Source organism: Colossoma macropomum, unplaced genomic scaffold, assembly GCF_904425465.1.
Source record: "Colossoma macropomum unplaced genomic scaffold, Colossoma_macropomum, whole genome shotgun sequence".
NCBI classification, from domain to species: domain Eukaryota; kingdom Metazoa; phylum Chordata; class Actinopteri; order Characiformes; family Serrasalmidae; genus Colossoma; species Colossoma macropomum.
This window is the reverse complement of record NW_023494797.1, coordinates 5,343,312-5,358,364: the sequence shown is the minus strand read 5'-3', so window position 1 is coordinate 5,358,364 and position 15,053 is coordinate 5,343,312. Positions and strand designations below refer to the sequence as shown.

Sequence of the window (15,053 nt, the reverse complement as noted above, 5' to 3'; positions counted from 1 at the left end):
AAGTAAGAGGGAATGAGGTGGGGAGAAAGAGAAAGAGAGTGTGATAAAAAGAGAGAGGCAGACAGATAAAGAGAGGCAAACAAAGAAAAAGAGAGAAAGAGAGATGGAAAGAGACAGACAGTGAAGGAGCGAGAGACAGAAGGAAAGAATGAATGGGAAACAGACAGATAGGGAGAAAAAGAGAGAGAGACAAATAGAGACAAGGAGAAACAGAGACAAAGAATGGAAGAGAGAGACAGACAGACAGAGAAACAAAGAAAGAGAAAGAACAAGAGAGAGAACAAGAGAGAATGAGACGGAGAGAAAGACAGACAGACAGTGAGAGAGAAAGATAGAAACAGTCAGAGAGAGAACGAGAGAGAGAGAGAATGAGAGAGCAATGGAAAGAGACAGAAAGAAAGAATGGGAGAGAGATAGACAGATAGACAGACAAAGAGAGATAAGGAGAGTTAGGGCGAGAAGTTGAGAGAGAGGAGAGAGAGAGACAGTGTGAGAGAGAGGGCTAGAGAAGGGGGAGAGAGAGGGGGAGAGAATGAGAGAGGGGAGAAAGAGAGTGAGATAATGGGAGAGAGAAGGGGGAGAGAGAGAGGGAGAGAATGAGAGAGGGGAGAAAGAGAGTGAGATAATGGGAGAGAGAAGGGGGAGAGAGACAGGGAGAGAATGAGAGAGAGGCAAAGAAAGACAAAGAGAGAGAGAGAGAGATGGAAAGAGACAGACAGTGAGGGAGTGAGAGACAGAGAGAGTGAGAAACAGACAGATGGACAGTGGGTGAAAGAGAGAGACAAAGAGAGAAAAAGAGACGAAGTTAGAGACAGAGACAAAATAAGAGAGAGAAGAAAGAGAGAGCAATGGAAAGAGACAGAGAAAGAATGGGAGAGAGATAGACAGAGAGACAAAGAAAGAGAAAGAGAAAAGGAAAGAAGGAGAGACAGGAAACAAAAATAGAGAGAGTGAGGGAGAGACAGAGAGAGAATGAGAGAGCAAGACAGAGAGAGAGAAAGAGGGAGAGAGGAAGAGAGAATGAAAGCGATGGAAAGAGAGAGACAGAGGGAAAGACTGGGAGAGAGACAGATAGACAGACAATCTCTCTCAAAAGACAAAGATAAAGAAAGAGACAGAGAGGGAGAGACACCGCAAGAGAGGGAGAGAGAGAGAGAGAGAGAGAGAGCGAGAGAGACAGAGAGAGAACGAGAGAGAGAGAGACAGAGAGAAAGAGAGGGAGACAGAGAGAGAGAGAGAGAGAGAGACGGGGAGAGAGACAGTGCTAATGCTAATCTCTCAGTAAGCTGGTTCAGGGAGTTATTGGCTGTGTCTTTAGGCTGCTGTGCTCTGTGTATTAGCCCCCAGGCTGGGGCAGCACTGTAGTGGAGAAATGTTCAGCATGGTGCCAGTTAGCTGTCACTCGTTTGGGTAAAGGACAGGCACAGACACTTATACAGCATGTGTGTGTGTGTGTGTGTGTGTGTGTGTGTGTGTGTGTGTGTGTGTGTGTGTGCGCAGGCGGGTATTTCCTGTTCTATTGTTGCAGGATTAAAACGGACCATATTCCGCACCAGAGCCCGGTTCAGTGGAGGTGACAGTCCGCCTCTGTGATATCATTGTCACGTTTCCATGACAACAGTCGAGCTTTATGAGGCACGTCTGCTTCCAACTTCCTACGTAAAGCGAGCGTTTAGACCCCCTCCAGGATCCTAATGCTATTTTGTGCATAATTCCTCAGCAGCTTCTCTGAAATACTGCGAAGACATTTGAGTTGGGGTTTCCATTCTGTGTTTTTTATTTTTTATTCATTCATTTAGGAGAAGCTGAACCTTTACAGGTTTACAGTAAGCAAGTAAAAAAGTAGGGGTTTAACCGCCTCACATTCACAGCTTGATTCAATTATGATGCTTCAATTCAATGCGCCATGAAATTCACTCGAACTTTCACAAATCATCATCACTGACTGATGATGGTGGGTAAGCCCTGAACTTCAGTACACACCCAATCACATGCAGAACGATAAATAACTACACACATAAACTATGCATGCCTTTTCATCCTTTTAATCACTGTATTGTTCTTATTTCGTGTGAGCTGCACTGCAGTTTGGTTTATTGTATTTCAGGAATATTTACACAATACAAAGTCATAATATCTTTCTGTTGAATATGTCTAATACGAAAATAACCACTGACAGACACTAAAATTGCTTTACAGTACCATCTTATTCTACCTATAATTTCTAGCTATATGTCCAGTGCTGTGGGCTGTCTTGGGTGGGGGGGTGGCGCTAGAGTGGCAGCAACCCTCTCAGAAATTTGACTGCTCACTGCGGTGCCCCCCACTGAAGCTGGTAGGGTTGGACAAGGTTGTGTTCTAATAAAACCCAATTATGTTATGTACTCTGATGCCACGTATCAGTTCCCTACAAGTGTTTAGTTGTACAAATACCAGACAAGGCGCAGCCTTTAACGTGAATGAAACCCAGCAGTATTTTCTGCATGTTTCTAAAGGTATAACACTCGCAACAAAAAACAGATGCTTCTAGCTCACGGCCAGAATGAAATGCTGTACTCAAAAGTGGGTCTGATGCATTTACTGGGGGAGAGTTTGCGAAATTATAGCAAAAGCCCATATCTCAAGTGGTATGCTATCATCACCTTGGTTCTTTTCACATTTGAGAGTAGACCACGAGAACATTTAAACAAAATTTAGCTTCATCCTCAGATTTTCCAGCCACAGATGATATCTACAGCAGGCTAAGCTGGCCATAACTATCACAGATTTTGTCAGGTACATTCTAAATTGCTATTAGTCTCACAGGGCCAGACGTGATCTTCTAACAAGAATACACGTCTGGAGACAACCTGTTAAAGTTTTGGTGCTGGATTGTCCCAAAATCCGCTGCTAACAAGAGTACGCCATCTTTAAAACCCACCGCACATTCCTACATGCTCTTTTAACATCCGGAATGAAGTGAAGCTTCAATGAGGCTTGTTGTTCATCGTACAAGGTTGACAAGTGCACCATCTCCCCCTATTTTGAGCTACACATTCATGCAGCATTGGACTGGTTTAAAAATGTTCCCCTCAGTTTGTTCCCACTTTAAGAAGTCTATGTTCCCACCCACTTTCAGCCTAAAATTTCTAACGGCTGTCCCCAGATCTCAGACATTCTCGTTATGACTGACTGTTCACCGTGTGTAGTCACGTCCACGCACCAGTTTTGAAACACAATTCTGCAAACAGTTACCTGCTCTGTGAGCTTTTTTGAGCAAAATAGACTGAAAATCATCAATTTTCGTAGCATCACATCTTTAAAAGTTGTTCAACAGTTTTCTTTTCAGTTAGAAGCTAGTAAGTGAGATGTCCTCATGTGTTTGTCAGCACATACCCTTTTGTTTCCTGCGGGTGTGTTTTTGTTGTAGCTCTATAAATTGGTTTCGCAAAAACAAAAAACTACGGTTCAGACCATGCCTTCTACTTATCGTATGGTATGGTAGTATGAGGGGAGGCTGAGACGGAGGGAGCGGAGAGGATTCTGAGAACTTTGGCTGGAGTTCTGCCTGGCTTCTGCTTGGAGCTAGAAGGCCGGACCTTCCTTGGATGTTGGTAGGACTGACAGATAGGACTGAGAAACAGGGAAGAGATGGGTTGGTGGTGAGGACTGTGAAAACTTTGTCACAGAAGGAAGAGGGGTTACAGGCATGGCTATTGGTTGGTTAATTCGGATGTCACACTGAAAAAATTGGTTATGATTCAAATGTATCAAGTGACTGCACACACAGACAAAATACATCAACATGATTGCTTTTTACTTGTTTTGGCAGTTGTTGTGTACGTGTAATACATTTTTCATTTGCAAGCACACATGTGAATCATGTGAATTCAAAGTGTCATTTTTTCAGTGCAAAAACAGAACAGAACTAGCTGAAGCCGTGCCCAGTGAAAATAAGATATGTCAACTTTAACTTTTCAGGAAATCCCAACAAGTGAATAAGATAAATGATTAAAAAAAGGTGAGTAAATGTTATTTCAAATTTTAAATGACACAAAAGTGATGTTTACGTGTTTTTACCCTCCTCTACATCACTGTAGTATAATCACAGTGTCAAGGGAAAATTTTACTAGTCTTGTTTTGCATCTTGTGATTACAGAACAGGAAAAATAAAAGTTCTGGTTTCAGAGGAAAACTGATAGAATACACTATTTTATCAAGCATGTCTGTGTCTATTTTGTTCCTCATGGGGATCTATTTCCTTGAAGATATGTCCACAAGTCCAACACTACATTTTCAAGAAGAATTCAATGTCAGACAGGACATGTCTGGAAAGGGAAAACACTTCTGCCAATGGGGAATTAGATCCAACGGAAGGTAATTACAGCAATTCCCTACAGTAGAATTATACAATTACAGAATTATTAAAGTCCTGACAAAATCTGGTGATGTTATCCCTTAAGGCTGCTCCACTGATTTTTTCCCAACAGGCAAAAAAAGGTGCTACTGAACAAATCCTGTCCTAAAAATTATGTACTCATGCATTATGTGTCCAGCAGACAAAAGAATCCTGAATGTTTGAGCTACAGCATATGGCATGTTTAGTCCTGAAGGACAGATTATATAGACATCAGCATCAAGCCTTTATAGATATGATCGGACATAGCATCCTCTGTAGCTCACAGTTTGTGGTGAGCTCTGGCAAGCCATAAATCTGCTCAGTGACACTGACATAACAGAGGAAGGAATCTAAAAGGAAATGAACTGAAATGTTTGGACGTCACCTGCTGTTGAGCAAAAGCCCTATGAAGGTTATGAATCTGGACAGAGTGCTAAAGCAGCTGGGTAAAGCAGTGTCTGAGTGTTGGTGTACTTGCTGGATGTTGTCTTTTGGAAACTAGAAGGTGAGCCAACTGCTGACCAGTTTGCAATCTGACGTAAATGCAAACGGATAACAGAGATAATCGGTTTGAAATTACATATCAGAATATCAACACTGGTTCCAGTTTTAAAAATAATAGGTAGTGGAAACCTTTTTTGGCAGTAAGTGTGTTTGTACCAGTAAAATATATAACATCAGAATAAATACAACTAAACATAAATACAGCATTATTCAGGTGGGATTAGCTGTATGTGCAGAGGTGGGGTGATGTAATATCGCTATTTCTCAGTTATGTTAGTCCTGTCCCAATCCACATTAGTAGTTTTTATTGACTGCCTGCTCCCACATCAGTAAAGATTCCGGTGGCTTTTACCTACTATAAAATGAAGCATTGAAACAACCCCGACTTGTAATAATCCCACGTGAGTCGATATGTCTGCAAATTTTTGCCTCTATAGAGGCCCTTGAGCAAGCATTTGCTTGAGTTCCCTGCATCTCAAATCAAGCCAAAATGTATTGTTCTATCTCAAGTGTACGACTCCAAACATCAAAACATGTAAAATGACAAAAAAAAAAAAAGAAGATTTTATGGGCAGTAAATTTCCCATTCATCTAAGGCAGAGCTGTATCTCTTATACACTTGCCTGCTGACCCCTGGCTGACTACAAGTGTTGAAACGTCCCTAATATTCCTGCTAACTGCTCTCACTTGCCGTCTCAGTAGAGGGGGCGGAGTAGGGGGTGTAGCACTTGTCTGGTGCTGGGGAGCTCCACACTGGCAGCCACAGAGCACCATATAGAGGCCATACATATTTGACTTTTTAGCTTTTGTGCATTAAAAAAATCAGATACAGTCACAAAATGATGTGCCAGCCAAGCATGTCATTTTGCTTTTGTGTTATTGTTTGCTGTCTGGTGTCAACCAGAGGAGAATGGGTTCCTCTTTTGAGTCTTGGTTCCTTTCAAGGTTTCTTCCTCTCGCTTTTAGGGAGTTTTTCCTTGCCACTGTCGCCACTGGCTTGCTCATGGGGGCTCAGACCGGGATTGTTCTATAAAGCTGCTTTGTGACAACACCTGTTGTAAAAAAGCGCATTATAAATAAACTTTGACTTGACTTGAATTGATTTGACTCATTACATAGCAATGTTTAATGCTATGTAAGCCCCTCTAATATAATGCTAATTTCTGCTAGCCTCGTTTTAAAGCTGTTCTTGTTATGTTAGCATCAAGCTAACAGCAGTAAATGTTGTCATTTTATAGTAGCTCTCCAGATTAAACACCTACATTTGAAGCATATAACAAACATTTAAGTGATGGATGTTACAGTTTGAATATTGACTGCAATAAAAATGTAAACTTAAAGCCTCTCTCTGAAAATTACTGGAGCCTGATAGCTTAGCTAAATGCCCAGCTTACACTAAGGACAGAATATATTTCCACAAAAAGCCTGTTAACATCAGTGAAAAAGAGTCTGCTGAATCAGTCACACAGAGGTGTAATGTTTGCAATACATTACATCACTTGTTTTACACAGTCCTGTCCACCAGAGGCATCCATATGTAAAATGGCAGCTGCAGTGGTAAAAGTATGAAGGCTGGGAGAGTGGGAGTGGCTATTTAGTAGTGATGGGGAGTCGACTTCAAAAGAGTTGATTCTTTGACTCGAACACATCTGGTAGGTTGACTCTTGTCCAGATTCTGGGACTTCAAATACTGGGAGTCAACTCCATAACCAAACTCTGTTGCATTCCACCTTAAATGGTGCTGCAGTTACATTCTTGCACCTGTGCCTCATTTAAGGTAAATTGCATCATTTAAGGTGGAAAACTTTAATAAAAAACTGACAAATAAGCCAACCTCAGTATCTTCAGTAAAGATAACATTCAGCTGCTCCAGAATAAAAGAACTTACCTTTAATTCTGGTTAACTGACTAATAATAGTTTATTTTCAGAGAATTATGACTACAATAATTTCCTCAGTACATCACTACGAGTTTCCCCTCAAAGTTCGGGCTAACATCAGAAGCCTCATTATGTAAAATATGGGAAATTGTGTGAGATGCAAGATGTGCTGAAACATTAATCAGCTCTAATTATTTGTCAAGCTACCTGATTTATATATCAGGTATTAATATCTGCTGTATCCCTTTATACATGGCTCTGGTGCTGTTCAAATAAAGTGGAGTTGAGAAAACTCAAAGTCGCGTATCACTACTATTTAGCGGGGTTCAGCACATACAGCACATAGTTCACATTTCACAGATGGTAGTAACATACATTTGAGCTGACAAAAGCAGTTTTATTTACTTGTTCTTTTTTAAGGCTGAATGGTCAACCGGGCAGTATTATTACTTTTTATTTAATGCACTGCTATGCCGTGTAGCAGTTGGAGAGTGAGAGATATTCTTCCTCTTCCAATGAGGACACACAGTCACGTACAGAAGAACTCACAGGTATGGATGACTAACCCGGATTGCTGTGGTAAGCCTGACGTCTGCACTCACAAGACACCATTTCATCGAATGCAATTCGCTGTTCTCATTCTGAACTCAGAACAGGAAATGACTTCAGCAAAGCAATAACACCCATGCGCTCCCAATCCGCAACCACAGAGCACCTGAAGCGTTTAATTGTTTTTGTGGAAAAAAAACAAAAAAAACAAAATAGAAAAAAAAAATCGGAATCCCTGTGTGATTAATGCGTGCGGGGATACGGACCCCAGAGGATAATTAATAATCATGGGAAAAGCAAGTGAGTTTTTTTTTTTTTTCAATTCTGAGTTTTTTTTGTCGGGGGTTGACAATCTTTGAAATTGTGGGAACAAACAGCAGCTCTTAAGCGGGTTTGCCAGGGCAATCAGTCTTTTCCTTTAATCACGTCTTCTAAAAAGCGCCTCAGCGCTGATGGGGCCATTTGCTGTTGCTGCATAAGGGCATGTGAGCTGGAGGAGAAAGGCATTGTGGGATACCCTGCTCAGCCTGCGGTCCCAATCGAGCCTACACTGGCCCAGCATTGGTGCTGATAAACCGCTAACAATAGCGATCACACAAAAACACTGGCTGGAGGCTCGCGCCATGTCTGCGGCAATAATAATCCCTTTTATGAATGTCTATTCAGGAAACACAATGGACAGTATACAGATGCACTGTGCCATTCACCAGCAACATCCTCCAGCATCAAAATAAGCTGGTTTGCTCTAATCTGAGCTATTGTGCTTTTGTATGTTCGCAGGAATAGGCAGCAATGGCGGAACACTTTGGGTGGCATTTTCAGTTCTCCAAAATATTCCCAGTAGAGTAATGAGATTTATGAGATGAGCAATCCACTGCTCGTCAAGCATAATGACATATCCATTAGCTCTTTCCAAAAGACAGCACTCTTGGAAAAACTCTTAGAAAATGGCAAAACTTTTCTGCTTCATCCTTTAGACTCATAAAGTTAATTACTGCTGGAGTGGTAGGTCTACAGAGTCACTACTTCAGTACAAGGCTGTCAAAATAACATGTTCTTCCAATTCAGTGAAAAATTGCAAATTTCGTTGTAGAAAATGTCCATAACAGCTACTTCCATTGCAGCTCCTAGTATGATTTAAGCCAATTAATTGTTAATGCTATCACAAACAATGGCTACCAAATGCACAGAACAACTTATTGCTGACATAAATAACACAAAAACAATCTTTTCTGGCTTTAATTATAGTTGTAAATGTAAGGTAAAAATTTGCTGACAGATCTTTAGCAACTTTTAACAAAATTAAGTAACCTTAAACATCAAGAAATTGAAAAAATACATTCCCATGTGAGGTAACTGTGTGGTCTGACAATCCAGTGCTCCAAATGTGGGTGCTTTGTAACATAGTAAGCTAATAAGAACTTAATGTTCATACACATATAAGGTACACAGTTACTGCAGTCACTCCTGCCAGACTTATTTGTTCTACACTTGGTGTGCTGGTGTTTTCACTCATGCATTTTATAACAAACTCAATGTCAAAGATATAGGCTTACAGTCGAATGCACTGCGAAGACCTGCAGCTGGCACTATTTGCATTTACATGCATGTAAAATAGATCAGATAAATGCACAAGTACATGCAGGACTGAAGCAGTAGGATTGTTTTGTTATGATCACGTGCGTGACACAACTGGCCTCTGTCACATGCATGTGAGTGGATCTTCAGTTGGGGGCCATTTTTCATATTAATACCGATGACATTTGTGCGTTGTGGTTGTGTGATGTCTACCTAACTGGCATAAGGCGATGTCTACTGGGAAACATCTGCTATTGTTACAGTGTCAGGCCCTTTTCGGTTCAGAAGAACCATTTTCAAAAAGGTTCTATATAGAACCATGTACAACACACATTCTCCATTTATCTGAGAAATGATTTCACCATGCAAAGAACCATTTAAACACAAAATGGTTCTATTAGAACTCATTGTTCTACGTACAACCATTGCCACTTTTTTAAGTGTGCATAGCAAAATTATTTCATTTTGAATATGTGCAAAATCCAAACTAAACACTTCTAGCTGCTTTAATCAAAGGCCCACCTCTCTCTCTCTCTCTCTCTCTCTGTGTGTGTGTGTGTGTGTGTGTGTGTAAGCTAACACCCTACAGCCCGCACAGACCCCTAACACACAAACTGTGTGCACACACCTCTCACACCTGTCCGCTGGCCTCCCGAACAAATGGCAGAAGGACCTTTCTCCAGATGGAGCACGATTAGCTTTTTCTAGTAATTAAAGTGTGTGGGCTCTGGCGGGCGATCAGACGAGCAGACGGTAAGAGAGAGCGTGACATTAGCAGAGAGACACACAAAGGCTTACGTTAATATTAGCTTTCCCTGCGATGAGAAATACAGAAACAGATCCTCTCTATCTCTCTGGATTTCTTTTGTAAAGCTCTGGATAATGTTTATCATGGTGTTCTGAAGTTAAGGTTGTGTTGATGGCAAATTACTTTAGAGAAGTAGTTCAATAGGCATTATTTTTGAAGTTTAAGAAGAGACATACAGTTGGTCAGATGTATGTATGAGCACAAGCACAATGCAATATATGCTTTGATGAGACTGAAATGTTTGCTGTGGCAGAAATGAAAATTCCATTATTGCTGCAGATTATCACTACAACTGCACGCAGCCCCTTACATGCTTGTGAGTCTCAGGGTTAAAAAGTGCTATCCTGATGGTAAATGTTTGTCAAGGCTTGTGCATCCGTCTAGTCACTCTGTCTGTTGCTGTTGTTCAATGAAGTCTTCCAACAACACGTCTGTTGGGCTGTTACAAATTTCAGAATCTGATCAAGTCTGAGTCAAAGCTGTGTCTGAAACTGGGCCATATTCACTATATAGTGTGCTATTTTGGGGTTTCTCTATTTTGTCGGGGTGTCTGGAAACACAGTACAGAAACCCAGTGCACTCAAACAATTCCTCAATAAGTAGTATACAAGCAATGTACCCTAGGGGATAGGCATAATCATAATGCACTGCGCTGTTTGGTTTGAAGATTCACATGCAACTTCTCTAAGGAGGATTACTGAGCCCAGCTACAAAGGCACCGTCTCTACAGACCTCTTTTCATACCTGTTACAGACGTAAGTCCTTTTCATGCGTGCAGTCAAATTCAATGGTTAAAGTAAGGTGGTAGCATGCCCTGTAGACCGCTTATGTGAATGAATCTGCTGTCACGCAGTAATGTGCAAACTCATAAGACGCATTGTCTGACATCGTTTACCACCATCACAAATGTGATTAGGTGATTAGGGGACCAGTTCAGATGCAGCACAAGACTTTGTAGTGGTCAAGACTCAGACAAGACTGAGACCAGCTTAAGATTTTTTTCAGAATTTAAAATTTTTACATTCATTTTCTTTCATTATACATTGTATATCACTGCTGATCAAAGAAAAATAAGTATTTCCAAAATGGTAACGTTACAGGAGAGGGCAAAAATGTTCGTTACTTTTGGTAACACTTTATTTGGAGTGGTCCTTTGTAGATGATTAATAAACCCTTAACAGATTATCAGCAACACAACAACAACATATCAGTGAAGCAGCATCTGAATACATTGAAGTGAATATCTTGTAGATGTACTGTTGATACATTACTTACATTAAGTAGATGTGCTATTAATATGTTACTTCCATTACGCAAAACCGTAAACCAGGCTTACACAAAACCGAACCCTAACCCTGGCCCTCATCCTAACCCTAACCTTAACCTAAAACCTAATCCTAACCCTGTTTTTGACGTTATTGAGGGTCCACTGAGTGTTTGTTTCATCTAAAAAAGGACCACTAAAAAAAAGTGTCACCTTATTTTTAATGTAAGTTAAGGTAAAGAGACTTTAGTCTAAGCAATTTCTATTAGTCCATTCTATTAGTCCTTTGAAGCATTTCTATTAGTCCATTCATCATGAAATTTCCACTCAGCAATAAAATGTTTACAGGGCTTAGTAGGCTGGCTAAGAAGCCGAATTAAATGAGTCTTTAAACTGTTTAAATGATTTAGTAAGCAATCATATTAGCAAACGGTAAAATGAAAGCATAGAAAATTAAATGCAATTAATACTGCTAACTGATTAATTTAAAATATAGCCTTTTCCAAGTTAGATGCAGTTATTTAGCTGGCGGCCACTAAAGTAAATTAGCTTGGTAGCCATGCTAACTAAACTACATTACAAAACAGAGAACTATCTAACTGAGTTCAGGGATCAAACATTATTCTGCCAATACAGACATCATTGGAAGTTATTAGTTGATAGAAAAGTAAATACCAAACTTACTTTCCTTATCTAGCTGTTAGTTAGCCAGCTAGCTATCTAACATCCAGCTTAATTAGCAACATTATCTGCACAGCAACAAGCCACTGTAGCTACCAGAGTAGCCATATATATTAGCTTGCTAAAATACTGCCATATAAGTACATTTTAAGCATTTAAGAAATACTGAGGACAAATGCAGCAAAACAGTGAAGCAGAGGCACAAAGAGCACAAAGCACAGACAGCGACAGTGACAGAGAAAGAATATTATTAATTACTATCATATTATAGCCTTAGTCTAGCTTTGAATTGTTACTTCTGGAAGTGATGGTAAGATTATGCTCTGTCCCTTCTTCTCTAAAACTTATTGAGAATCACCACCAAAATTAACTATATAAACCAAATAACATACATCCTTATTATTATTAAATGAAAACAACAATAATAACATTCTGACCTGCCCTCAGGGGATGTTTAAGTTTTGGAACCAATGAACATCCCAAAAAAATAATACTCAGTTAAGCCTCATAGAAAAATCAATTAGATCCTCAACCAGCTGAGAACGGATTTTATTTAAACATACATAGAAAGGACTGTTTTAATTTGTTTGAGTGTTGTTGATAATCAATACTGATAGAAAAAAGTTTCCAGTTATCTCAGCCGGAGGCATTGCACTTGGCTAGTCTTGAGGACAAATGTGTCATACCCTGAGACCAAAATAAGGCTAAGTCCAAATGATGTTGAGACGGAGACAAGACTGAAACCTTTAATTTACATACTTGAGACTGGGCTAGTTTTGAGATAGAGCTTTGGCCTAAAAAGTAGTCATTCATGGCAGAGAGGTACCTGCTGGGCATTCTAAGGCACAATAGCCCTCATAGAAAACTTATAAACATTAAATATAAAAACTCAGAAGACTCATGTAGATTCACCGATATTTTTGGACAGTAAATGAAATGGCTACATTTTACATTTAAGTGGAGACAATTCCACTCAAAACTGCAAGGTGGCTTAAGTAAATCTAATAGAATGTGTAATCTGCTTCCAATAACTCCACCCACTTTAAATGATTCTCTCACCTTCTGTGCAGTCTTTCCTCTCATGCATATGTATGAGGGAGAGAATCTTCCACGTGCACAGCACATATATATCACGTTTAAGCTTGAATGCCAGTTTTGTTCGCACATTCTTTTTCAAGTAGAAAGCATTGTACTTGCAACTGAAATCTGGTGCTAAAGGCCTAGTAAATCTTTTCAGTCCCTAAAAGCCTAGATTTCTCTTTAAGAACACTTTAAGGGGCCCTCCCTCGCTTTTTGAAAGTTTCAAAATGTATTGTTCACTACCCAGTTCATAGAGTCCATATCTGGAAATTAAGCTGCAAAAAAATATTGTTTTGAATTCATTGTTTTTATGATGTCAAGAGCACCAACAACAGCAGTTTAGCCCCACAAATTCATATAGAAATTCTAAGGAGTGTTGCCTTTTAAATGAGGCACAATACAGGACAGCAACACACAAGTAGTGTGCATATATAGACAGATATAGATATAGCATATAGATATACAGATATACAGACATAGTTACAAGTTGCTTCATTTTTAGTGATAAAGAGAGGCTGCAATGCGGTCATGTAAAAATTAATTATGCATAAAACCACACAAATGATATAAGTGAAAGGGAAAAAAACACCAGAAAATGTAAGGCATTCTAAGATCCATTCAACCACCAACACATTGCCAGCACAATGCCTCTAATAACTACACAAGCAATCAACACCCTGAGATCAATAGCTTTACAAGCAATCAATGCGCTGAGATCACCACACATCACATTGTACATTAAAGAAGAGAAGATGAGCTTTCTGAAGATATGAGTTACTGTGTGTCAAATTGAATATTAAATATATCAGTCAGCACTCAAGGCCCTGGATGTTATTCTTTCACATACTTGTTTTCAATAACTGGCACAACTGAAAAGCTGAGTTTGTGCTGAAGGGCCCAGATCACTAAAGACAGGGTGATACGTCACGATATAGGTGGAGTCAAAAATATGAAGATTAAACCAGCATTATGCGCGAATTGGTATTTTTTGCTCTTGGGCTCCCCCTACAGTTATAGAGTGTATTCCACTTTTACGTCACTGTCATGAATACAAATTGCGCTTGTAAGTCCCCCTCATGTTCACAAGCATTTGTTGAAGAGCTAAAAGATACAGAATTCGACTCCCCTTCGCATGCATGCAGGCATATGGATGCTACAGGCTACTGTAAATAAATGAAATCGTGAGTGCAATCTGTAGTGCCCATATGCCTGCGTGACGTGCATGCGCATAAAGGGGGGTCGGATTCTAACTGGGAGATTAATTTCGGCACAGCACCTGCAAAGAACATCGGAAGAGAAAGAATCATGTCGACTTACAAGGTAGAGTAATATTATAGGATTTTATTATAGGTTGCAAACTTTCAAGGCTTATTTGGCATGATACTGACAAAGGCTGACCAAACTTTTTGGCGTGAGATGAATTTATTTCTTTGCATGCGAGCCTGAAACAGGACTGAAGTTAGTTGACTTTTAGGCATCCAGTAAAAATACAAAACTCTGTGAGACAGGGATGACAGATAAGATTACAGCCTACGTTGCAGTCTTTAATAAATAACATTGGCAGGGCTTTACATTCTGTTCTCAAATTTTCATTGTTTTCCTGTTAGCCGCTAGACTGCCTTGCATCCTTTCTTTTCATCTCTTTTAGCTCTCACCAGTAAAAGCCAGTCTTAGATTTACTCTTGTCCGGTCACTCCCTCTTTGTCTTTTCCTCCGACAACATCGTCTTCAGTCTTCTGGCAGTCTCTGCCATGATGTCCATGCTGGGAATGCTGAGCTAGCCTCTTATAGCTAGCTGAAGACCCATAGTTGTGGATGTGCGACATGGTGCTGTAAAGCGCTACGCAGTCCTCATGAGAGTTGCCCGCTCCTCCAAAGTTACATAGTGCTATAGCAGGCATTCCCTATTATAAGTCAGTGTACCATAAATATGACTTTGAAGCTGTTATTTTACAGTAAAAATGTTACATAATGTTGTTTTAAATGGTTAAATTTACAGTGTAAGACTGAACTGTTTAAAGTTTGTTTGTCACAGCATTTTTTGTTCATTCTTTACCAAGACTGCCAGTAATTGTAGAAGGACTTGTTTAGGATGAAGCCCCAGTTAGGAACGTGGGAGCAGTGCCAAAGTTTGTTAACAGAGATAGTGGTCAGTGTTCATGCTGGTTTTTAGGACCCATATAAAAAAAACAGATTGTCCTGTAGAATGTAAACATTGCTGATGTTTAAAATGTACCATTTCCTTGTATATAAAGTCCATATATGGATACTAAAATGCCCATTTTGAATTCACTGTTTTTGTGATGTCACAAAATCCATCACATTTATATAC

At 39.8% G+C, this 15,053-nt stretch overlaps 1 protein-coding gene across 1 annotated transcript in view; it reads right to left on the bottom strand.

Moving 5' to 3' along the window:
* Positions 1-15,053, bottom strand: part of fam189a1 (family with sequence similarity 189 member A1) — a 260,106-nt gene that overhangs the window by 62,271 nt on the left and 182,782 nt on the right. The window lies entirely within an intron of this gene.